The sequence below is a fragment of the Hemicordylus capensis genome, chromosome 4 (genome assembly GCF_027244095.1).
Source record: "Hemicordylus capensis ecotype Gifberg chromosome 4, rHemCap1.1.pri, whole genome shotgun sequence".
NCBI lineage: Eukaryota > Metazoa > Chordata > Lepidosauria > Squamata > Cordylidae > Hemicordylus > Hemicordylus capensis.
This window is the reverse complement of record NC_069660.1, coordinates 311,773,508-311,797,661: the sequence shown is the minus strand read 5'-3', so window position 1 is coordinate 311,797,661 and position 24,154 is coordinate 311,773,508. Positions and strand designations below refer to the sequence as shown.

The window sequence follows — 24,154 nt, the reverse complement described above, 5'->3', positions numbered from 1 at the left end:
AAAAAAATTCAGATTTGGATTTTGCAATTTCGAACAAAGAACAAAACTGGGGTGTTTCAGATTGGCTGATTCTGAACAAAGAACAAAATGGGGGTGTTTTGGATCTGGGCCAAAAACAAAACAGAAAATAACCAAAATGCACAACCCTATGAGCCAGATGACGGCAGCAGCTGCAGATGCTCAGAAAGAGTAAGTGCCTCCTTAACAAGCCAGATAATCACTGAATCTCTGACTGCTGGCCAGGGGAGGAGAGCCATTAGCCGAGCACTATAAATCAACCAGCAAGCTAGCGAAACGCTGCTGGAAGACAACATGTTGTTTGGAGCGTGCTTCAGCCCAAGCCTTGGACTCCATGGAATTCCAGCTTTGTGTTGGCCGCTGGAGACCCAGGCTTTCCTGATTGAACCCTGTTTCCTGAGCAAGACCAACCAGCCGTGCCAAGCCTCATCCAAGCCCTTGGGGATGCCTTGCACCTTTTGGGGCTCTGGACACATGGAATCTGGTGAGCGACCCAGGTTGCGTGGGAGGCAGTTTGAACTTGATACTTGTAGTAAATTGCTCTCTTGTGTTTCTTTGCAGACTGGAGAGGACTCTTGGACTTCCAGCTACCTTGACAGAGACCTTGACCCAGATGTCAGACGAGCAAGCTCCTGACAGGTGGGGAATTAGTGGCATCCCATGTGCCAGCTACACCCCTCCCCCAACCCGCAACCCACTGGGTACTCAGTTTATCTTTTAGGAATTGGTTAGACTGTTCGGTGTGCAATGAATTCTCATAGGGATTCATTATGAGGAAAGGTTATTAAACAGCAAAGAGTCTAAACGCTTGAAAATATTCCTCAAATATAAACTGATTAGTACCCCACTGCCTTGCAGATGGGAGGGGGTGTAGTTGCCACATCACAGTTGGCAGTTGGCACTGTTGAAAAGACAGTCAACCTGAACAGAAGAAATGAAGGTAACTATGTAATGAATCCTCATAGAGATTCATTAATTACTTAATGGGAATTAATTACTTAATGGGATTAATTAAGTAATGAATTCTCATAGGGATTCATTGAGGAAAGTTATTATACACCAGAGAATCCAAACACTTGGAAAATAGTGACCACACATTTTGCTCCATAACTCCACTTCTACAAGGGCTAGAGCTTTTCTTTTTAGAAAAATGAAAGCTGAGAATCTGGGGAAATTAATAGCAGGAATCCAAAGCTTGAATTAATTCAAATCGATTCTGGACCCAAATCTTGCCAATGGACCAAAGTGGTGATTTGTTCAGATCAACTGAATCAGCTTTTGTGTATAAATCGATTTGTACCCAAATCGATTTGCACATCCCTCTCTGTAATGACCTGCCTTGGCTGACTGCCCAGCAACTGCCAAAAACACTTTTTTCAGAGGGGAAGGGAGAGCTGACAGACAGGAATGGAGAGTAGTCACAAACACTGCCAAAAGTCCACACCAGGAATTCCACAGGGTCAGGGGTAAACCCGAATTGGGGTCAGAAAAAAACAAACAGGTCCAGATTTCTAGGTCAAGGTTGCTCGGGATAGTAGGGCTGGTCACCACAGACATTGTTTCCAGCACAGACCCAGCTTTTGGGCTGCTCTAAATAGGCAGTGTGCTGAGAGCCCTGCCCATTACTGCAGCTCGGCCTTTTCAGGGAGATTCAGCCGGGTCAGATCTGGGACAATTATTCCTTCTGACCAGCCTCTCTGACCTACGGCATCCCTCCCTCTGGGCCTCTACTCTGGCCAAACATCGCTGTCGGGGATCTGGGGCAGGCACCTTGACTTCAGTGGCCTTGGAGGCTTCTTCAGGAGGAGGGAGGGGTGGATGCGAGGGGCCTGCAGGCCCATCAGTTCTGGCTCTGCTGAGTCAACCGGAGTTTCAGGCTGCTCTTCCTGCTCTTGGTCTTCATCTGAGGAATTCTCCTGATGACCCCCATGGGAGACATCACACTAGTGCAGAGCTGCTTTGAAAAGCTAAGTCTGAGGAGCTATTTACTTTGTACTGTTCCAAAGCAGGAAGGGAAAACAGCTGAGCCCTAGGCATAGCTAATGGGAACCAGCTAATGGCTTTTTAGGAAATTTCATCTTGATGGGCAGTTTGTGCCACATCCTAGCTAAACCCCGAAAGAAAGGAAAAGAAGAAAAGAAAAGAGCTCTCCGCAACATGGACATGTCTTCCTGGTTCATATCTGATCCTTTGGTTAGGATGTCAACCATAGAGCACACAGATACAGAGAATACTACTTATTCAGTAATGTGGCAAAAATGTGATCTCTACTTCATCTGTAAACATTAGAGACATATATGTTAAAACTCTGGCACAGTGTTAGTTGTTAGCATCCAAATTAAATCCTATTTTGAAGTTTCCAACTTTAAAAAAAATGGTGGAAGTAGTATTATAAACACCTGTTGAGGTGTCTATATGTGTCCTTACAATAGACCCAATTTGGTTCCAATCAGATGATCCCCAACTTCCCCAGGAAGTGTGGAGGGTTGGGGGCCCGGATGCATTATCCAGGTCCTGGAAATCCCATTATGCACCTCACACTTGCAGAGATTCTGGATATCCCACCGGTGACAGCCGAGAGCCCCGCAGTCTCCTAACCCTGGCTATAAGCAGATGGTGCTGGCAGAAAATTACCCCTGCTAACTTGGCAAAAGGGCACCTTTTAACATGGTGATTCTCTTTATTTCGCAGGGGGAGAATAACTGGCCCTATCCACCCCCAGCACAGAACCTCCAGTGACTGTTGCTGGTGTCTATTTTTCTTTTTAGATTGTGAGCACAGAAATGGAAGAGCAATGAACTGCCTTCAAAAGAAGATTGGCTGATAAAGATTTTGGAATATGCGGAGATGGCAAAACTTACAATATTGATAAGAGACCAAGATTTAGAATGCTTTAAAGAAGATTGGAAACCATTCTTGCTGTATCCAAAGAACTATTTTCCTACTATTGATTTTACAACAGGGTTTGAAATTTACTAATAAGTGCAGGTTGGGTAGATTAAAATCGTGTTTGTAAGGTTTAAATTTATGTTTTGAATTATTATTATAGCAAGGGTTAACTCTATAACTGATGATTCACGAGGAGGTGTGAGCGGGAAGTCCATATCTGTTTATTTGTTGTGAATGTTAATGTAAAAATTATTGTTAAAATTAATAAAAATTAATTTAAAAAAAAGATTGTGAGCTCTTTGGGGAGAGGGATCCATCTTATTTATTTCTTATTTCTCTCTGTAAACCGTCCTGACCCATTTTTGGAATGGCGGTATAGAAATCTAACAAATAAATAAAATAATAAATAAATAAAATAGGAAAAACAGGGCTAAAGGAGAGCTCACTCCCTTAACCCCATTTAAGAGGCTGGCCTCTTTGGCTGGTTTGCCATTGAAACGCCCCCAGGATTGGGCACAATCCCCCTGGTTATTACGGTCAGCTAAGACCGGGCTTGGCTTCCTTAGCCCAGTTTTGGCTACTCGTAAGAATAGTCTCAGTATAGGCAAATACATATTGAGTTTGACCACTAATCTGATTTCAAACTATACCTGGATTTACCTCAATTATAAGGATTTAAGACTCAGCAAGCACTTCAGTGGCAGGGCAAAGAGGCATATTTCAAAACAATTCCCCATGATTCATTTTATAAAATCTTATTTTGATGCCACAAAAAGGAATAGGCCACAAAATAACATATTCTTGGTGAGGGAGGGGAGAACCATTTTCTCATTCCTTTTGCTATGTAAATCGCTTTGAGAAGCAGGCAGGTCCATTCCCCTGGGTTATTATTGTGAAAAACATTGCGGGGCCTAGGGGTCATGCAGAAATAGGTTGAGTAGGAGTTGCCAACACTAACTGGAACACACATTTGAAACCAAAGGCCTACTAGGCTAGGCCTACTTACCTTGAATTCCATCCACTGCAGTAAGCTAGGCCATCCTGCTCTGTCTACAAACAGCAAAGGAAAAGGGGTGGGGAATAATATGCTCTTTAGAACTCTGCCTCTTCTTCCCAGCATTCCAACTGGTCTCTGTGTGCATGGCCCAGCACTCACAGTGGAAAGCTTATCTCAACTGGAGATCAGTTGTATCTCAAGGAGTATCCGAGGATCCAGCCCTTCCTAAAGGTATCTTACACCATTGTGCTTTCTGTGATTGGCTGAAAATTCTCTTTTGCTTAAAATTTCTATTAGCTGATCATTATCCAACCCCATGGAACCTTTCCTGCCCAGAGAGGGCCAAGACAAGAAAAGCCAGCTTGGCCCTCCTTGTTTTGGGAAGACTGGAGCAGGGAAACCTTGTCATGTGATCTGTAATCTGCAGGCCCCTTCCTCAGCCAGCAAGAGCCAAGACTCAGGATTCAGACATGAGAGAAGCAATGGGGAAAACCCCCACCCAGGATTAAATAGTCAGCAATGATTAAGGCCACACAATGCAATTCAATATTTGATTTAGTTTCTTCTTTTCTTGGGAGGGCCTGCCTGGCCCCATTTGGCCCTAAAGAGGAGCCTCCACTGGTTTGAGCTTCCTGACACATTGGTGGCATTTATTAGGGAAACTCATGCCTCTTAAAAATGGCTATGAATAAGAGATCATCAGGTACAGTAATAATCATAACTCTAAGTTTCTATAGGAACCTATGACAGATGGAGGCCCATAAGTCATTACATCCACTCTACTGCTCTGCTGTAAAGTGGCCAGTAGATGGCAGTATGTCTATTGAAATGGCCCTTGACCCCTTAATTATAGTCAGCTTGAAGCAGATTAATCCACTGCACTCTTTATGCTGGCCTTGGGCCGAAATAAACCAATACATACATACATACACACATACATACATACATACACACACACACTGCCCTCTTGAGTTTTCAGTAATGTTTTAATCCAGATTGGGTCTTTGGGGCAACACCTTCAGCATGTAGAACCAACTTCTCCTTCTGCTCCTTCATTGTTTTATTTCTTTCTTTTATATGCCGTTTCTTTTTGGATGTACTGTAACTGACATCGGCACACTTACTGCTCATTCTTATGGGAGCTTTGACTAGCTCAAATGGAATTTGTGTGCATCATTTGTAATGGTATTTGCTCAGCCAATCAAGATTATTGTCATAACAGTTGATATAAAGATTTACAAGATGCAAAGGAGACGTAATAAATGCATCATTACACCAGTATCGTTTATTTTTCAAGACAAGTACAGTATATTGGTTAAAGGCAGTAGTGGACTTTATTTCTCTTTGAAGCTCAGCCCTGAACTTCCACTGGAAAAATCTGAAAATGTTTGATAAGTAAACAACACACCACACATTTAGCATAAAATGATCTGAAACTAAGAATTCAAATCACAAACTAACAGATTTTGCAATAAATGCAAAAAAGCTATATAAGAAATGAAATACATTAACCTTGACTGTATTATCATTCGGATGCTGTCATTTTGCATATATTATGGACTATATAGTTCTATTTAGTGGATCTCATGTTTTATTATTATTTTTACTTTGTGAGATCAATTTCTAATACTATTTCTACTATATTATTCCATGATTTATAACACAGTCAAGGTGAATATTATTTCATTTCTTATGCTTTTTTGCATTCATTGTCTCATCGGATCTGTTGGGTTGTGATTTGAATAAGTAAACAAAGTCATTCCCAGTTAGTTTTGTACAATGTGTGAACAACTTTCACGCACCTTTTCATGTAACAACCACAAAACAAGGCTTCTGGTGTAAGGAAACCGCAACTTATTTATACGCCCTCAGGCTGCCAAACTAGCTCTATCCACCATTCAGACTAGCACTACCCAAGAAAATGAATGATCAAGATTCGTGTTCATAATAGTGCTTGAAAATGTCAGGCTTGCTGCCCCTGTAAGAGAGGCTGTTAGGCTCCACTGTATTCATCTCTAAGTGGTACAGAGTTAGATGAAGCCAGCGTAAGGCATTCTTGGGGTAGTAATTCAGTGTACATCAATTCGGTCAGAGAGAGTAGCCAATCCAGTGACTGCCCTCTTCCCAGCCCTAATCCCCCTTTGGAGTAAGCTTCATGGCATGGGTAAGAATCTTGATCACGATCTCATATAGGCTTTTGGCAATAATTAAGGCTAAGGTGGGAACCACAACACTATAGGAATCAATGCTGAGTGTCTGTGGCCAGTAAGTCGGTCATGCAGAGAACGGACTGCCCTATTTCAATGTCATCTTTTTAAAGATTTAAAGAAACTGTGCTCAGGGGAGTTCTTAGCCATGGGCTTTGGGGCCAAGGTCCAGGGACTCCACACCCCTGGGGCCTTCCAAATCCTCTCTAGTCTGTCCTGGGTGGTGTGATTTTTGCCCTCAAGAACCTACATGTTAAAAATGATGGTTAACTTGCGGCGGGGTGGGGGTGGGGGTGTTCTCAAAAGGCCTTTAGGTCCAGCCTCCAAAATTAACTTGGTGCATCTCTGACAGTGGTAAAGGGTTCATCTCCAAAATGTCAGGATTCCAAGCATAATACCTTATCTAAAATAAAAATGTGGCTGTCCTACATTGAAAACCCAATCCTGGGCAGTCTGTGTGAGAGATAGATGCTGTTTTCCAGCTTAGCATGGTCAGGACACAGCCTGAAAAACATACCTTATGCATATTTAATTATTTGAATGATTCCTACTTCTAATGCTTTTTGTTCTAATGCTTTTTAATGATTGTTTTAATGATGTCTTTCGTGTTAAAACAAGCACAAGGTGATTGACCAAAACAACAACAACTACAAAACACAAAACACATCACTAACAAGTGTAAAATACAATGGCCAACATCCACACCAGGCTGAATCAACACAACAATGTTTTCCGTTGCACAATGAATACGGCGAATAGCGCTTTTCAACAAAAGTTCCCAAAGCAGTTTCCATAGATATAAATAAATAACTAAAATGGCTCCCTTTCCCCAAAGGGCTCAGAATCTAAAAAAAGAAACTTAAGATAGACACCAGCAACAGACACTAGAGGGATGCTGTGCTGGGGATAGGCCCAGTCGTTCTCCCCATGCAGCAAGCATTGGGCAATTTTTAATGTTCTTTCTTTCCCTCTGCAATCACCTGTGCCTCATGAAACTATGTCCCTTAGGGCTGTGCAGCCCTCATGCACATAATTTGAAAGGGACAGGCACCTGCAGAAAGAAGGAAAGATGGCTAAAAATCGTCCCTTCACCATTGTGCAACAGAAAATGCCGGTGTGTTGGCACGGCATTAGTCCAGGTGTAAGACAATGGGATTTCACCTAAGAACATCTTTAGTTTGTAGAAGAAGCTCCATTAGGAGGAAAAGCCACCTTTGGAATGGAACTTTGGCCAAGAACCAAAGAAGCCCATTGAAATTTGCATTAATGCAGCATTAAAAAAATTGTCATCCCATCAAAATCTTATCCATTAGCCACGGTCAGTTTCTGATACTCTTCCTGACTGCTTTAATGACTGTTATCAGGGTATGATACAATTGTTATCATGAATGCCATTCACTTTCCAAAGATTAAGTCTCAAGAAAAATTTCATGTTATACTTGAACAACATGTGTTAAATAATAAATAAAATAAACATACAGGTATTTCCAAGACATAATCACACATTTGTTCATCTATGTAGCTTTTTAAAAATTTTAAATAGTGGTATATATAGTTAACCACAAGGTAGACAGACAGAAAAAGCATGATCACAATCTGATCTCTAGAGAAGTGAGAATGGCAGTGAATGTTTGCACAAGAGGCACAAAAACATGCAATGGCGCTCATTAGATTTTCCCCCAGGAAGGGTGGTGGTTACATCCCTATGGCAATGGAGGTCGTCAAAGGGAAAACATTAGCCCAACTACTATATGGTGCTCAGCTGTTACAAGGATTTCCACTCCCTAGAGTTGGTACAAATCAAATTCTTTAGAACGATCCTTGGGGTGCCAAGAGGGACACCCAATGTAGCGTTAAGGCTGGAATTGAGGTTAGTGCCAATTGAAGCCAATGTTTGGGTTGCAAAGATCTCTTATTATTTGAAACTAAATTTTGATCAAGCAGGCCTTGCACCTCTGGTCCTGAAGTACAATTTTGCATCTGTTTGGAAAGAGGGAGTTAAGAGGAAAAAAGAAAGTTATGGGTAATGTATCCAAACATTGGTCTCCTTAGGGACCTTAAAAGCCAAGGAGATAATGTAAAGAGCTATTCTGGCTGCTGATAGGTTTAAGGGAAAAATGCAAGGTACTGGTTATTACCTATAAAGCCCTAAACAGCTTGGGCCCTGGGTATTTAAGATAACATCTTCTTCACCATGAGCCCCATCTCCCGTTGAGTTCATCTGGAGAGGTTCATCTGTGGTTGCCACTAGCTCATCTGGCTGCTACTCGGGGACTCCATTGCTGCCTCTGGTCTTTCAAATGGGCTCCCTGTTGAAATAAGAGCCTCCTCATCCTTGGCAACTTTTAAAAAGGCCCTGGAGACATATCTAATCACCCAAGCTTTTAACTAGATTTATAGTTTTAATACTTTTAATTTGGGGTTTTAACTAATTTTAATGCTAATGATTTCACTGTTTAAAGGATGCAGTTGTTTAATTGATTTTACTGTTTACAGGATTTTAATCGTAAACTGCACAGAGATGCAAGTTTTGAGCGGTATAGAAATATGTTGAATCAACAATAAATAAATAAATAAATTAAATAAATAGGCAGTGGATTTGGGACATAGCGACTCAGTTAGACAGACACTTACCTTTCTTAGGTAATGCAACTCATCTTCCTAGACCAGCTAAATATTTACATGTGCTTGTTCTTGCCAAATCAGGAAGGGCATTTGCCTTGGCACGCTTGAATGCACTGTCCTCAGATCCCTTTCAGGGTCTCTATCTTCATATTCCTTTTTCTCAACGGTTATGTCCATGTCAGTCAGGAGCAGTTGAGACTATTGATCATGTGTTGCTTCACTGTTTAGGAACATAAGAACAGCCCTGCTGGATCAGGCCCAAGGAGACCCATCTAGTCCAGCATCCTGTTTCCCACAGTGGCCCACCAGATGCTGCTGGATGCCTACAGACAGGAGTTGAGGGCATGTCCTCCCTCCTGATGTTACTCCCCTGCAACTGGTACTCAGAGGCATCCTGCCTTTGAGGCTGGAGGTGGCCCACAGCCCTCCGACTGGTAGCCATTGATCGATCTCTCCTCCATGATCTATTTGTTTTAAAGAGATATTCAACTAGCACTTTTGTTACTGTACCTATTTTGTCTAGATTCCCAAATAAGCCAACAGTGATATTAATGTTTCCACCAATGTGGCAAGATTTTGCTATATTGCAAGCTGTGTAGGGAAGCAATTGGTACAATCATTATTTATTTATTTATTTAAAATATCCCTATACTGCCCAAAACATGCATCTCTGGGCAGTTTACAATTAAAAACCTATAAAACCTCAGATCATTTAAAACAATGATAATCACTGAAAACATTGAAAACATTTAAAACCCAATATTAAAAATTATTAAAACTATAAATCTAATTAAAAGCCTGTGTGAATAAATGTGTCTTTAGTGCCTTTTTAAAGTTGCCAGAGATGGGGAGTGTCAATTGTATGATATATTGTTATGTTGCAAATGGTGTTTTGTAAGAAAGTACTGGCAGAACTATGATTACTGTAGGTTACTACTTAGCTATTGTATTGTATTTTTGTTTGATCAATGACTGAACTAAAGATTCCATTCCATTCCGGTGAAAGTTGTATCCGTTTTCATGCTAAATGTTTGGTGACCAAATATGCTGATCATGCAAGGGTCCCAATAACACATGAGAATTATGGGTAGATACAATAAGCACTATCCACTGAGATACAGGCTAACTTCACGTGTAGTGCTGAACTGGTACTTCAGCCAATCTGCTGAAGTCCCAAGCATGCACACATTCTGTCCTTCCAGTCTCAAGAATAGTATGCCAAGATTAGGTGTGATGTCCAAACAAGAGATGTGCATGAATTGATCGAATGAATTGTGATTCAATCTCAAATTGATAGCAGAAAATAGAATTGATTCATTGAACCAGCTGGCCATTGCTGGCTGGTTCAACTAATCAAATCAAAAAATTCCAAAAAGAAAATTCCGATTCACCGATAGGAAACAATGGGGAACTCAAATCACTCCATTATTCTCCATGGGTAGGTCCTAGGGACACCAAATTGGGCTGGGTGGTACAGCATGATGGGTGCTAAGTAACACCCAACCCACAAAAGAAATGGGCAAGCAGGTAATATTTATTTTTATATATATATAAAAACCATTCCCAAGACCCCTATAGGAACCTATGGGGGTGTATGTTTTTTTAAAAAAATCTCCTGCTTGCCCATTTCTTTTGTGCATCCAACATACCATACCACCCAACCTACTTTGTTGTCCCTAGGACCCACCCATGCAGAACAATGGGGTGATTCAAGTTCCCCATTGTTCCCTATGGGTGAAACAAGCTGAGTGCCTACATGTTGCATCCCTGCCTTGAAAAATGATGCTGCAGAAAAGAAGCAGCAAACACAGTCTCTCCCAACAGAGAACACCACATTTTGCCAAACACACAGTCCAAAGGTGGCGAAAAAAAGAATCCCTGAACCAGAATCCACTGCCAGCCAGCCACAGTGCTTGTGCTGCAGTAACATTATTGGCACAAATTGCTTTCCAACACAAAATTATGAGACTCCATACTTACCAGTGTTCCCTCTAACTGGGATTCCCAGATGTTGTTGACTATGACTCCCAGAATACCCAGCTGTACTGGCAATGGAGGCACGCCCCCTCCCCTGGTGGCAGCAGCCACCTCCAAACCACAGTAACAGAGCACTCCTACTGCCTGTGCTCTGCACTCCAGCCGCCAAGACAGCTGGGAATGAAGAGTGTCCGTGCACCCTGATGTTACAGGGTATACACCCTCATTCCCAGATAACTTTGGGTCAGAACCCTAAGCAGCTGGGAAGCAGTGGCAGGCTGCAGGAACTCCTCACTGGGAACAAGGGGAGGAGCCACCATTGGGCGAAAGGGTTCAAAGAACCCAAGCCACCAATGGCGAGAAGCCACAGAGAGAGCCCCACCCTGTGTGGCTTGGGCTCCATAGAAGCCCAGAGCGAACTCCCCCCTCCCATTCCCAGGCTGCAAGAGGCCGGGAAAACTTTCTGCCAAGTATTTCAGGCAGCTCCAACTGCCTAATAGAACGTTTTTCCCTTCCTTTCCCTCTCTGGCCTGAAATGACGCTCTGAGAGCTCGTTCGGGCTCTCGGCAGCCCAGGCCACACCCCCTTGCACATGACAAAGTCACATGACAAGGGGGCATGGCCTGGGCTGCCGAGAGCCCAAACGAGCTCTCGGAGTGTCATTTCAGGCAGTGTTGGCTGCCTAATAGGATGTTTTCCCCTCTCTCTCCCTCCAGAGAGGGAGAGGAAGGGAAAAACTTTCTGTTAGGCAGTCGGAGCTCCCTGAAATACTTTGCCGAAAGTTTGCCCGGGCTCTCGGCAGCCCAGGCATGGGAGGGGGGAGTTTGCTCTGGGCCCCTATGGAGTCCAAGCTACGCCCCATGCGCATGACATCATGCACACAGGCATTTTGGAAGGGGCCGCCTAGCGGGGCTGGACACAGGCCGCCGCTCGGCTGGCTCCGCGCCTGCTGGGAACAAGAAAGCTGGCTGAAGCATGGCAGCAGGTGGCAAGAGTGGCTGTCCAGTTGGCTGGTGAGGGAGGGAAAACAAGGGAGGGGAGGCAAGCCAGGCCATCCCAGAGTCAAGGAGGCAAGAATTCTTGGGACGTGTTTGCCCAATAATAGCTCTCCTCCAGTGTTCCCTCTAACAAGGATTCCCAGATGTTGTTGACTTCAACTCCCATAATGCCCAAGAAAAAGCCATTGCAGCTTGGGATTCTGGGAGTTGTAGTTGACAACATGTGGGAATCTCTGTTAGGGGGAACATTTCTCCGCCCCCCTATCCAATCCCAGCATATCGTTCCCAAGATCAGTAGTAGGGCATTCACGTACAGTTGGGGTTGTGGCAACTCAGCTGAACCATCTGTTCTGTGCTCCATGTGAAGCCAGGCACAGTACGACTACACTGCTCTGTTGCTGCTGAGAACCTTTCTCTTTCTTTGAATTCCAATGTTGTTTGATTGCAATCCCTTTAGATTTCAGATCTGTGCTTAGTGTCTGCCCATGTCTTTTATGGCACTAGCACATCATTGTCTCTTGCTCACAAGAGAAGTAGCAGTATGTGTTCTGGTAGTTTGGTCTGAATTCAGACTGAACTGCCACTGACTGTGGCTTGTTTTGGCCAGACCGACCAAGTGGACCAGTGGAACCAGTTTGAACCCGTTCAGAGTGGATTGCGATCAGACCGCTTGGTTTGCAAAGTTTGACTGCGAACTGGTCTGTGCACACCCCTAGTTCCAGTGTGTATCTCGGAAGTTCAGATTCTGTGACTTCAGCAGAGAGAGTTAAACATAGTATTTTATTCAGGAGAAGTCATACACAAGTATCTCTCATCTAGCAGCCACAAGATTTAACTACTGCAGTAAAACATGTCAGATTCCCCATCCCGCTTGTAGAAACCTTGTAGACAAACATTCCGCACCAGCTGTGAGTGCCATACCTCATAATAGAGGCCTGGGATCAGGGCTGCCCAATGAGCCTGCACAGAAATAATAACCTGGGATTTCTGCAGCAGGGTGGGGTGGCTCCTTCCATCAAGCCACAGCTGAAGGACCTCCCAAAATACTCTTGCAATTTCCAAAGGTCTTTTCATTGAGACCACAAACTAGAAAGCAATTTGGCAAGAATCTAATTTCCTGTCCAAATCTGCTGGGGCACATTCTTGTTCCTTGCGACTCCATTATCCCTGCAGGATAAGCGACAACCTGAATCCATCTCTCAAAAAAGCAGGTGGGCTGGGGGGAGTTCCATTCTTAGTCTTAGTGTCATCTTTCCCTCCATCCCCTCCCCTATAGTGAGTTATTTCAGAAGCATCTATAAAGAGACCAAAATACTTGACCAACGGAAGCTAAAATTGTCCTAGGAGCTGTTGGTCTTTTTCTCCCCTCCTCCTCTCAGAGTGCTTGAAACAGCCCAAGGTCTTGAGGTATCTGGTCCATGGCCTCCTATCTGCCCCACTCCTGAGAGAGCTCAACCCACCACTGCACCCCCACACGAATCACCTTGGGGAGAGGGGGAGATAGCAGTCATAGGAAGGGTCCCCCAAGCCTTGAATCAAACAGCAAATGCCACAAAATGTGGCTCATTATGGGCAGGGAATCATACCTTCACCATCTATCTCTCCCCCCCGCCCAACCTTCCTGTCATGAATCTTCCCCTGACCTTCCTTGGGGAAGCAGGTGGAGAACATGTGAGGTGAGTCTGATTTACAAAGGAAAAAGGGGAAGGAGTGGGGATGGAAAGGAAAAGAAAATGAGAGGAAAGCTGGTTTTGTTGACAGCACAAAGTGTGCTGTTGAGTCGGTGTTGACTTCTGGTGACCACAGAGCCCTGTGGTTGTCTTTGGTAGAATACAGGAGGGGCTTACCATGGCCTCCTCCCGCACAGTATGAGATGATACCTTTCAGTATCTTCCTATATCACTGCTGCCTGATATTGGTGTTTACCATAGTCTGGGAAACATACCAGCAGGGATTCGAACCTGCAACCTCTGGCTTCCTAATCAAGTCATTTCCAGTATGTGCCATTGGGTTTTGTGGTAGCAAGCATGAATTGTCCCCTTTGCTAAGCAGGGTCCACCTTGGTTTGCTCACACATGTAGTCTCCCACTCTAATGCAAACCAAGGTGGACCCTGCCTAGGGCAGGGATGTGCACAAAACTGGTTTTGCTGGTTTGACATGAATTGAAACCAGATTGGAGCCAAACCAGCCCAGTTCAGTTGGTGCCCAGTCGAACCAGTTCATGATTTGGGTTAGAATGGAACCAGTTCAAACTGTCTCAGAGGGGAATCTAGTGAGGATTGACAGAGGGATAAAGTGGACAGAAAAGAGAAACAAGAAAAACAATGCCTGTTTGAAAGGCATTTCCTCTTCCCAGCAAATTTAACATTTGTCCAACCTTTGTACCTTATATTTGAAGGTGGGCAGAGAATGTCAGGTGGTGGAGGGGATGCAACATTGTCCACCCAATATTGGTGGGTTCACACAACACAGAAAAGGGTGAAAGCACTTGCAAGCATCAGAAGTGCATGCCCATCAGAAAAACCAGTGGTTTTCTCCAAGTTAGTTGGCACAGTTGTGTCTGAAGCTGCCCATAATCTCCTTCCCTAAAATAACCACTTTCCCATCTCTTGCATTTTCCTCAGCTCACAACCTGTCCCATCTTACAACCCCTAGATACCATAAGAAGAAGACTTTTGTTAGGTCTATCCAGTGCAAGCCAACATTTATCCTGTTTTACCTTTTCCCCACCTAAACTTCTTCCTCCAGAGTCAAGTCACCATCACTCTCTTTCCTGACTGATCTGTCTCCTTCCTGTGCTCTTAAACCCTTCTTTTTGTTTTCCTGTTCCCCTCCTCACCTTCTCTTCTTCCCTCCTCTCCCATCAAGTTCTCTCTGCCTCCATCCCACCTCAATTTGCACCACCCTCATCTCTTCTACAGACCCCTCCCAATGTTCCCTCCTCCTCCTCCTTTCCCTCTTCCTTTTGCTTTCCATCTTCCAAAGTTAGCTTCACTCTAAGCAGCAGGGGCTCATAGCTCTGTCCTTGCTGCTGTGGAATCTCTGAAGTTCACTTCTTCAGTTTCCTCCCCCTTGCTTAATTTCCTTTTTCTAAATCTGTCTTTTTAGGCAGTGTGTTTCACTGTTTGGGATTAGGATGTGGAGAGATTTTCCCCCTCCTTTTTCTTTTTAAAGTACCCAAACATCCTGCTGAGCTTGGGCTGCTTCTGGTTTGCTTTTTTCAGTCTGGAGAACAAGCTTCCAGTTCCATTCTGGCTGCAAGTGCATTTAGCTGAGCGCTGGAACCATTTCCTCCAGCTAGAAGCTCTCAGCTGCCACAGGTAAGAGGAAATCTTGCAATTGCATTAAGTGAATACTTGGAAAACTGAATTCAACGGTTGCTTTCTTGTTGGTCTCTCTGTTTTTCCTCTGTGCCAGTTAAGGAAAAAGAGTAGGACTCTCCCCCACTCCCTTATGGATGTGAAGGACACATTGAATAAGCAAGGTGGAAACTTTATTGAACCCTCAAATGTCTGGAATGCCAGAAGATGCTTTTGAATTACACAGGGCTTGTCTTAAATGTTGAAAGTGGTCTGTGTCTTAAATTGACCAGGTTAAGGGAATTCTTTCTCATCCATGAGTGATGAGTCCAACACAAGTCAGCAGAATTGTATCTGATACAAGAATACCACTACTACTACTATGAATATTTATATAACACTTGTCAACAAAAGTGCTCAAAGCAGTTTACACAGAAAATAAATAATCTCTAGGAAGCCTTTCAGGATCCATGTAACAAATAACATATCCTGATAGTTTTCAATTGATGTTTGTCTGTCATAATACAATCCTGCTTTTAATTCCTCCCAAAATTACTTTAGATCTAACTGCTGATGAGTTGTTGGCTAATATGTGACCTATCTGCTTTGGAATAAATAGCCCATGAGGCTAGTTTACAGTAAGTTATATATGGCTTTCCAGCTCAGGGCCAAATTACACGTTAAGTTAAGCACATCATTAGAACATATATGCTTAACTTGTATTTATTAAGGAAGATGCTGGGGGGTGGGTCCAATCCAGATTAGGATAGTGCCATGGAAGGGAGGGGTTTTTTTTAACCTTTGCCCTCACCACAACCACAGCCTGAATTGTTCCACATGGCTTCCATTTGCACTAGGAGAAAAAAGAGTATCATGGGTGAGAATGGGAGCATTTTTCTTGGGATTACTCGTTGGATCAGGACTATTGTGGGATGAAACAGTCAAATTACCTTCCTTCATGCCATGATACTGTTGCAGATCACTTTCCCCACATTTGCTACTTGTTGAGTAAAATGCAAGCCTGACAATGGGGTTAAATGCAGGGGGTCTCAAGCTTGTGTCCAGAAGACAGCTGGTCTTGTGGTAGCAAGCATGCTGTGTCCCCTTAGCTATGCAGGGTCTGCTCTGGTTGCATAGGGAGACTAGAAGTGTAAGAAATTCCCCTTAGGGGAAGAGCATCTAGGTTCCAAGTTCCTTCCCTGATATCTCCAAGATAGGGATGAGATTCCTGCCTGCAACCTTGGAGAAGCCACTTCCAGTCTGTGTAGACAATACTGAGCGAGATGGACCTATGGTCTGACTCAGTATATGGCAGCTTCCTATGTTGGGTCCCCGGATGTTGTCTTTGGCCATTGAGGATGGGGGTGATGGGAGTTGTAGTCCATCAATATCTAGGCACCCAAGCTTGTGAACCCCTGCTTTAATGTAACATGTAGTTTGGTCCTTGGTCTCGGCTAATGCCATACATTGAGCACAGCTACACTGTAAGCTAGATTTTTAAATATATACTTAAAGGGCTTAAAATAATGTCCACTGGTACCCACAATTTCTCAAAGTGGTGTTGCCATTCCCATAACAAACTATTTCAAGTCATATTTAGTCTGACAGTGGCTTGGCTGCCACCTAATTATGCGTTGTCTTCTTAGGTTTCCACAGGCATGCAGGAATAGCCCACCAAAATGGGAATGGCCTGTTCTTTATGTCAACAGCAAATACAGGTGCCACCACTGTCATTAGGAAGACTGTACGGCTTCCAGTAGAAACTGGGCTTTTCCAGTAGAGGCACCTGCATTGAGGAGCTCCCTCCACCGGGAGATCCATCAGGTGTTACTGCAGCCTCCAGAACAGGGGTTCTCAAATTAGGGTCCCCAGATGTTGTTGCCCCCCCTTGCACCAACCTGTACAGGGACATTTTCACTGTAAGAATTACATATATTATCACCAAACATTTTTGGAAAAACAATCATATTTCCATGATTCTGCAAATCATTAAAAAAGACTCAGATGTTTCAGCACATGTCCCTGCAAATGTCTATGTACAGGGAGGATCACCAGAACTCTTGAGAAAGGCATTGGAGAACATATCTCCCAATTTCAAAATAACTGCGGTGCTCATAGCACCCCACTGCAATTATTTTGAAATTCAAAAATTTCATAATTGATAATTGATTTGCAGGATTATGGGCAGAGGAGCAGTTATAAACCAAATGTATCTTTGTGTGTAAAGCTACAAACACATTCATGTTTGACTCTTGTTGCTAATATTAATAGTTTCAGGGCAAACATTTCTGTGCTGCATGTCAGAGCTAGCTTTTGATGCTGAAAAGATGATGGCATTTAAAAAGATATTTGTGCCTTTACTTCCTAAATTGACTGGAATACTCTTCAGTAGATATTTTCTGTGGAATGCTTGGTAGATGTGTCTGCTTAAAGGCCTTTTTTTTTTTTAAAGTCACATTATAACATTTTCCCTTAAGGCACATATTAAGGCTCATTATAATCACTCTTAAATCTTCCTTCTCATGCACACCTATTAAGGTGAAAGAGCTTGAAAACACACACATTTAGAATGGAAACCCTCAACAATCATCTTGGGGTCAGTAGAGTAAATTGTATTGGTAATTTTCTGTTACTTCTGCTGTTTGGGGGTATGTTCTCTGAAGCACACTTCACTGGCTTCCAAATACAATTCTTGGAAAGTGAATGTCAAAAGGTACAAATCACACATCAAACAAATCAGAGGTGGATCTACAGTTGAGCAAACATGTGCAATGAACAGGGTTGCCACTGGGTGAAGCGGTGCATGAATTTCCTACTTATATAATACTTTCCCCATAGGGCTTAATGGGAAAAATATAAAAAAGAGTAATAATTCTTGAATGGCTGGGCAGAAAGCTCTGAAATTTTGATGGCGTTCTTACATTATAATAGCATTAAATGTGTAGGTGTTTAAAGAGGTCAGCCCACCTGTTGATCTTAAATGAATTTTTTAATCTTTTTTTTTAAACCCATCAAAAATTAATGGGTGGAATGACCTGTGCCACTACAATGTGCTACTACACCATGTGCTACTACCATATGGATTTTGAGAACGTTCTGCCCAGCTGTTCTGGGGTTATTGATTCTTTTGAGTTTCCCATTGATCCTTATTGGAAAATTACCAGTGGGGCCCATGCAGTCTTCCCTGTGTTGCTCCCAGAATCCCTAGCTGTAGATTTTCTGTTAGAGGGAACAATGGGCCCATGCTCAATTCTTGCATATGGGCCGCTTCAGAGCTTCTTATGCCCCTGAAACAAACCATACACTTGCATTTGGTCATGCTCTTGCAGTTGCAAGTTACTAGTGTTTCGCTGCTGTGTAGTAAACTTCTTTCCTAGCCTTCCTCAAAGGAGTTCAGGGCAGCATACTTGTAGTGTTCTCATTTTTCTCACAATAGTCCTGTGAAGTATGTTGGGCTGAGAGAGAAATGATGGGCACAAGATCACTGAGTAAGCTTCATGGATGTCCAGGGCCTTGAACCAAGGTCTCTCTGGCCCAGGTCAAATGATATAGTTGCTCTACTCCACTAGGTGTGGTGTGTTCATTTTCATCTCCACCTGCCTATTGTTGCTGCAGTTCTGGGTTGGATGGGCTCACTTCCTCCATGACTCTGGTGATTTTGCCTCTCTCAAGATGGAGGTATGAGAACACAACTCCTACAGCAGGACTCTTTTCTGAGTCAGAACATAGCTTCAGAGACAGCCCTTCATGAGGCATGAGGCATTCACCTCAGGCAGCGGATTATAGGGATGTGCACAAACCTGTTCAGAGGCCCTTTTATGGGCCTCCAAACAGGTTCAAACGACTGGGATTTCAGGTTGTTGTTGTTGTTGTTGTTGTTGTTTTACATTTTTTATCAAGCTCTTCCTCCAAGGAGCCCAGAGCGGTGTACTACATACTTAGGTTTCTCCTCACAACAACCCTGTGAAGTAGATTAGGCTGAGAGAGAAGCGACTGGCCAAGAGTCACCCAGCTAGTTTCATGGCTGAATGGGGATTTGAACTTGGGTCTCCCCGGTCCTAGTCCAGCACTCTAACCACTACACCACGCTGGCTCTTGGTTCGAAGGCGGGGCATACTTTTAAGGGCAGGGAGGGTGCTCTTACCCCTCCCACCTCTTCCCCCCCCCCAGCACTACATTTAAAACTGGTCCAGCAGGGCGGCAGTGTACCTCCCTGCCCAGGGGTGTAGCTATAATTGAACGAAAGGGTTCAAAGAACACGGGCTCCCAGCTCCTGAGGGCCCTCCAGCTCCATCCCTCCCTATTTTCTTCATTGTCTCCCTCACTCTGGGGGGGCTGCCCAAGAGAGGGATGAACATGGGCCCCCTCTCCCCTAGCTATGCCCCTGTCCCTGCCGACTCGTTCTCTTGTCAGACCAGAAGTAACCGGAAGTATCCAGCGTGCGTCTGCCCAGCGTGCAGTTACTTCTGGTCCGACGAGAGGATGGGACAGCAGGGAGGTATGCTGCTGCCCCGCTGGACCAGTTTAAAATGGAGTGCCGGTGGGGAGTAAGCGGTGGGAGGGGTAAGAGCACCCTCCCCCACCCATATAGGTATGCCCCCCTGTGCAAAGCCCTAGCAGATTACCATCAGTAGGACTTCAAGAGGCAGCGTGGTGTAGCGGTTAGAGTGCTGGACTAGGACCAGGGAGACCTGAGTTCAAATCCCCATTCAGCCATGATACTAGTTGGGTGACTCTGGGCCAGTCACTTCTCTCTCAGCCCAACCTACTTAAGTATGTAGTACACTGCTCTGGGCTCCTTGGAAGAAGAGCAGGATATAAAATGTTTTTTAAAAATGGGGAAAAAATGCCCCCACCATTGGAGCAGCCAAACTCAGCCAACCTGAGCCTTGCAAGTTTTGCAAAGAGCACCTCTCCTTGCATTTGTTGCAAAGTTTGCAAGAAGCATGAGGGGAGAAAAAGAGGTTCTGGTCTCCTCCTGGCCCCTTGTACCACTTTCAAAGCTGGAAAAGATCAGTTTGGAAAGATGGTTGTCTCCCATCTGGGATGTGGGGCAAGGCACAGAGGCGTAACTAGGGAAAACGGCGCCCGGGGCAAGCACTGAAATGGCGCCCCCCCCGTGCCCCTCCCCGCCCCCCCAACATACTACATTATACTTAGGTTTTTCCTCACAAGCGCCCGCTGCCGCTGCCAAGCCAGGCCACTGACTGGCCGCCAGGTGCCAGCAAAGCAATGGGGGGGCCGGGCGGCGCGGAAGGGACCGCTCGTGGGGGAGGGGGCGCTGACGCGCTCCCTTGACTGCTGCAGCGCTGCTGCACTGAGCAGGAAACATTTGTATTAACAAATTTTTTTAAAAAAATTAAAAAAAAAATTTGTCATGGCGGCGCCCCCCATGTGACCAGAAAAGATGGTGCCCGGGGCACGTGCCCCCCCTGCCCCCCCTATAGTTACGCCTCTGGCAATACCGTGGGCTGGCCTTGCATCACTATCTAGCAACCTTTTGGTTTTTTACTCTTCCCCCCTCACTTTCTGGGGCCAACTGGCTGGGACTAAAATGGCAGGCAGTAGAAGCTGAGCAATGGAAGGCAATGGCTATAGCCTTATGTTAGTGAAAAGAGTGCGAAGAGGAGCATATGCATGTCAGGAGGGATGTAGTGAGTTTGCTGTCTTGCTTAATATCCCACTACACTTAGGGCTGCCATAGCGGTTCTGGGAGTAGCTATGAATTATGTACCTTACAGAGCCACCACTCTGGACTCCTTGTAGGAAGAGCGGGATATAAATGTAAATAAATAAATAAAGATAAATAAATCAGTCATGGCATATAAAAGGTAGGGAGGTGCCTAAGATTAGGGATGTGCATGGAACCTTTATGGGCCTTCTGAACCAGTTGGAATGACCGGCAGTTCTGCCAGTTCGAAGGTGGGGGGATACCTTTTAAGGTCAGGGGAGGGTGCCCTTATCCCTCCCGCTGGGTTTCCCCCACCAGCGCTCCATTTAGAAAGTCTCCATTGGGGTGGCAGTGTAGCTCCCTGCTGCCCCGGTGTCCAGAAGTAAAAGGAATGACCCAGCGTGTGTGCACACGCCAGGCGCACATGTGTGCATGTCATGCTTGCGCACATGTTGGGTGTGTGCCTCAGTAGGAGTGATGTGCATGCACACATGCCCACTATGCATATGTGCGCTGGGTACTTCCTTTTAATTATGTCCGCGGAGGACACCGGAGCTGGAGGGAGGTACACTGCCACCCTGACGAAGACTTTCAAAATGGAGCACCGGTGAGGGAAATGTGGCGGGAGGGGTAAGGACACCCTCCCTGTCCTTAAAGTTAAGCCCCCCCCCTTTGTACTGCCTGCCTCCAGTTCTGTGCACATCCCTACTTAACATGACCAGAAGAAGGAATCCTAGAGAAACGCTTGTAAGGGGGAATGGAGGCTTGAATGATGACCATCAGTTTTCTTCCATCAGCATGGGTGTCCATGGGGGAGGGGGGCAAGGGGCCAATTAGCCCCCCCCCCCAGATCCAGTCAGTACCAGGAAGGGGGTGCCTCTGCCCCCTGTTGATTCTTTGGACAGCGCTTCATTCAGCTTCATTTGGAGCTTCCCCCCTGCCTATTGGAGGTTTCTCTGTCTCTCCGAGAGACAGAGAAGAAAAGCTGACAGTCAGCCTCAAATTAAGTACTAACTGCTGAGGATGAGGAGAGAGATGGAACTGTCCCTCTTCCCAATACTGGCCATGCCTCCCTGCATCTGATGTTGATATAAGGGGTGTGGTTAGGGGTCATGTGCTTGCATGTGCACCATTTACAATGGGGTAGGGGCCCAGGGGCCAACCGTAGAAGCTTCCCCCCACCACCCAAGAAAAGGACCTGTTGATGATAATCAGTCTGTTTCTTCTCCCAGTTTGCCTCTGAAACACAGTTCTTTCTCTGTGTTGGACTGGCAGATTAGCTACTGTTGTTGTTGTGTTTATGGTTTTAATGTGATTGTATTGTGTTAATTTTTGTAAACCACCATGAGATGCAAGTTTTTGGTGGTATATAAATGTGCCAAATAAATAAATAGATTGAAGCTTTTGAATGGAATGGATGGATGGATTGTAAAAAGCTGAAGTGTGGTAGACCCATGCATTCAATTACTCAGGTGACTAAGGGCCCAAGACAAGTTTTGATGTTACGCTTGCCTGGCTAAATCCCAGTACATGGGGAGACACCTTCAGCTGCAATAGTCCAACTCAGATGTAGCAGTAGATGCCTCTTATGATGGCATCATAATCATTATGATGCCTCTTATGATGGCAAAATCATCATTCATTATTTTGGTGGTCATGAAGTGTTGTGGACTCTGGGTCAATACAGCCATTTTGGACACTGACTTAATTAGTTACATTGAATAAATGAACATCTTAATTGGTGCAGCGGGGAAATGCTTGACTAGCAAGCAGAAGGTTGCCGGTTTGAATCCCTGCTGGTATGTTTGCCAGACTATGGGAAACACCTATATTGGGCAGCAGCGATATAGGAAGATGCTGAAAGGCATCATCACATACTGTGTGGGAGGAGGCAATGGTAAACCCTTCCTGTTTTCTACCAAAGACAACCACAGGGCTCTGTGGGCACCAGGAGTCCACACCGACGTGATGGCACACTTTACAGCAAAATTGCATGGGAGTGCTTAGGTTTGTTCAAGAATGGATTTCACCAACACCCACTATCAATTTACACTCTCCAAATATTTGTTTGGATCTGTATAATGCATATTTGGACATGATGCATGAAATCAGTTCTCTGTGTGTCCCTTTGCTTGGCGGATACATTTAGTTCTGTGGCTCTTCACACCCCACTTATTAACTAACTGAGATATTACACATCCTCTCATCACTGAAGTGAAAATTTCACTGACGTTGTGAGGCTGAAATTGTTCCAGTATTACATATGGGTCCCTGTGAAAATATGTCCATTAAATCTCTTTTATAGCCTGTTAATGGGAGCTTTATTAGGAAAAAGCAAAGCAGGATGGATACACTACCATTTCCCCTCCTTATAGAAAGGAGCTGCTCCCTTGGGGAGGGACCTCGTAACTGTTCAGGATTTGATCCTTATACCATACTATGTTGCAAAGGGACAGGAAACAGCACCTCATATTGTACCATTTAGTTCCCTGTTCTGTCAGGTACAGCTTTTTATACTTCCTGTTTATCTCAGATTCCAAGTGTGGGATGTTTCCATGGCTACATCAGTGGAGTAATTAGGATTACTCGTGGTATGACTAAATTGACACATTAAAGCTACATTCTCTGCTTCATCTGGTAAGAGGTGGAGAACATAAATCTCCACCCTGAACTGCTAGCGAGTGCAATTCCCTCTAGCAGCCTTCATCCATATGGAGTGAGGGTGCACATCCTGATTTGGCTCTCGTCTTTCATAACTTGACTAATGCTTGACTCAGTAATTTCCCTGCTTTGCTGTCTTAATTGCACGGCTCCCTGTGGTGTAATTCCGAGGTTTGTATGCTTTTTTTTTTTTGCAGATTTTCCCCAATTACATGGGCTGTACCTTTTATGTCCAATTTGAGAAATTAACTCAACTTCATTTGGGCCTGAAATATCACTCCGCTTCCCTCCTCCCTTAATTTGTTTTAGATGTTTAACTTTATTCACTTCAGTTATTTTAGGCTTGCTCAGGTCTTAGATTCTTATAGATATATTTTCTATGTCCTTTTTTTTTTTGCTCTCTTTTTTTTGCATCTTCTCCATATGTATCATTCTGTTTTGTTTATTTTAGTGAACTTTCTATGTGTCCAAAATTAACTCAGGATAAACATACTGTAAACTTTCCTATTAATTTTTCTCCCTGTGTATTACAAAATACACTCAGAGCAAGAAACACAATAGTGATGGACAAATGTTCGCATTTGTTCCCCCAAATCCAGGATTGATTCTCCACGCATCATGGGATTTAGAGTTGAAAGGGACCTTAGATTTGGAAGGGACCTTCTAGTTCAGCATCTTGTGCGGCCTCTGTTTGAAAACCTGAATTGAAAGAGAGCTCACTGTTGCATGAGGCAGATTGTTCCACTGTCTAACAGCTCTAACGGTTAGGACATCCTTCCTAATACCTAGCCCAAATCTGCTTCCTTGTAAT

General features: G+C 44.3%; 1 protein-coding gene across 2 annotated transcripts in view; it reads left to right on the top strand.

Moving 5' to 3' along the window:
• The first annotated feature begins 4,052 nt into the window (after positions 1 to 4,052).
• The window catches only part of COL22A1 (collagen type XXII alpha 1 chain), a 261,520-nt gene continuing 241,418 nt past the window's right edge, over positions 4,053 to 24,154 (top strand). Inside the window, exon 1 of one of the 2 annotated variants that reach the window (XM_053313307.1) lies at positions 4,053 to 4,135. The gene's annotated coding sequence lies outside the window, so the exon portion shown is untranslated. Of the gene's footprint in view, positions 4,136 to 14,588; positions 15,033 to 24,154 lie in introns of those variants that run through there. The other variant, XM_053313306.1, reaches the window with a different exon arrangement.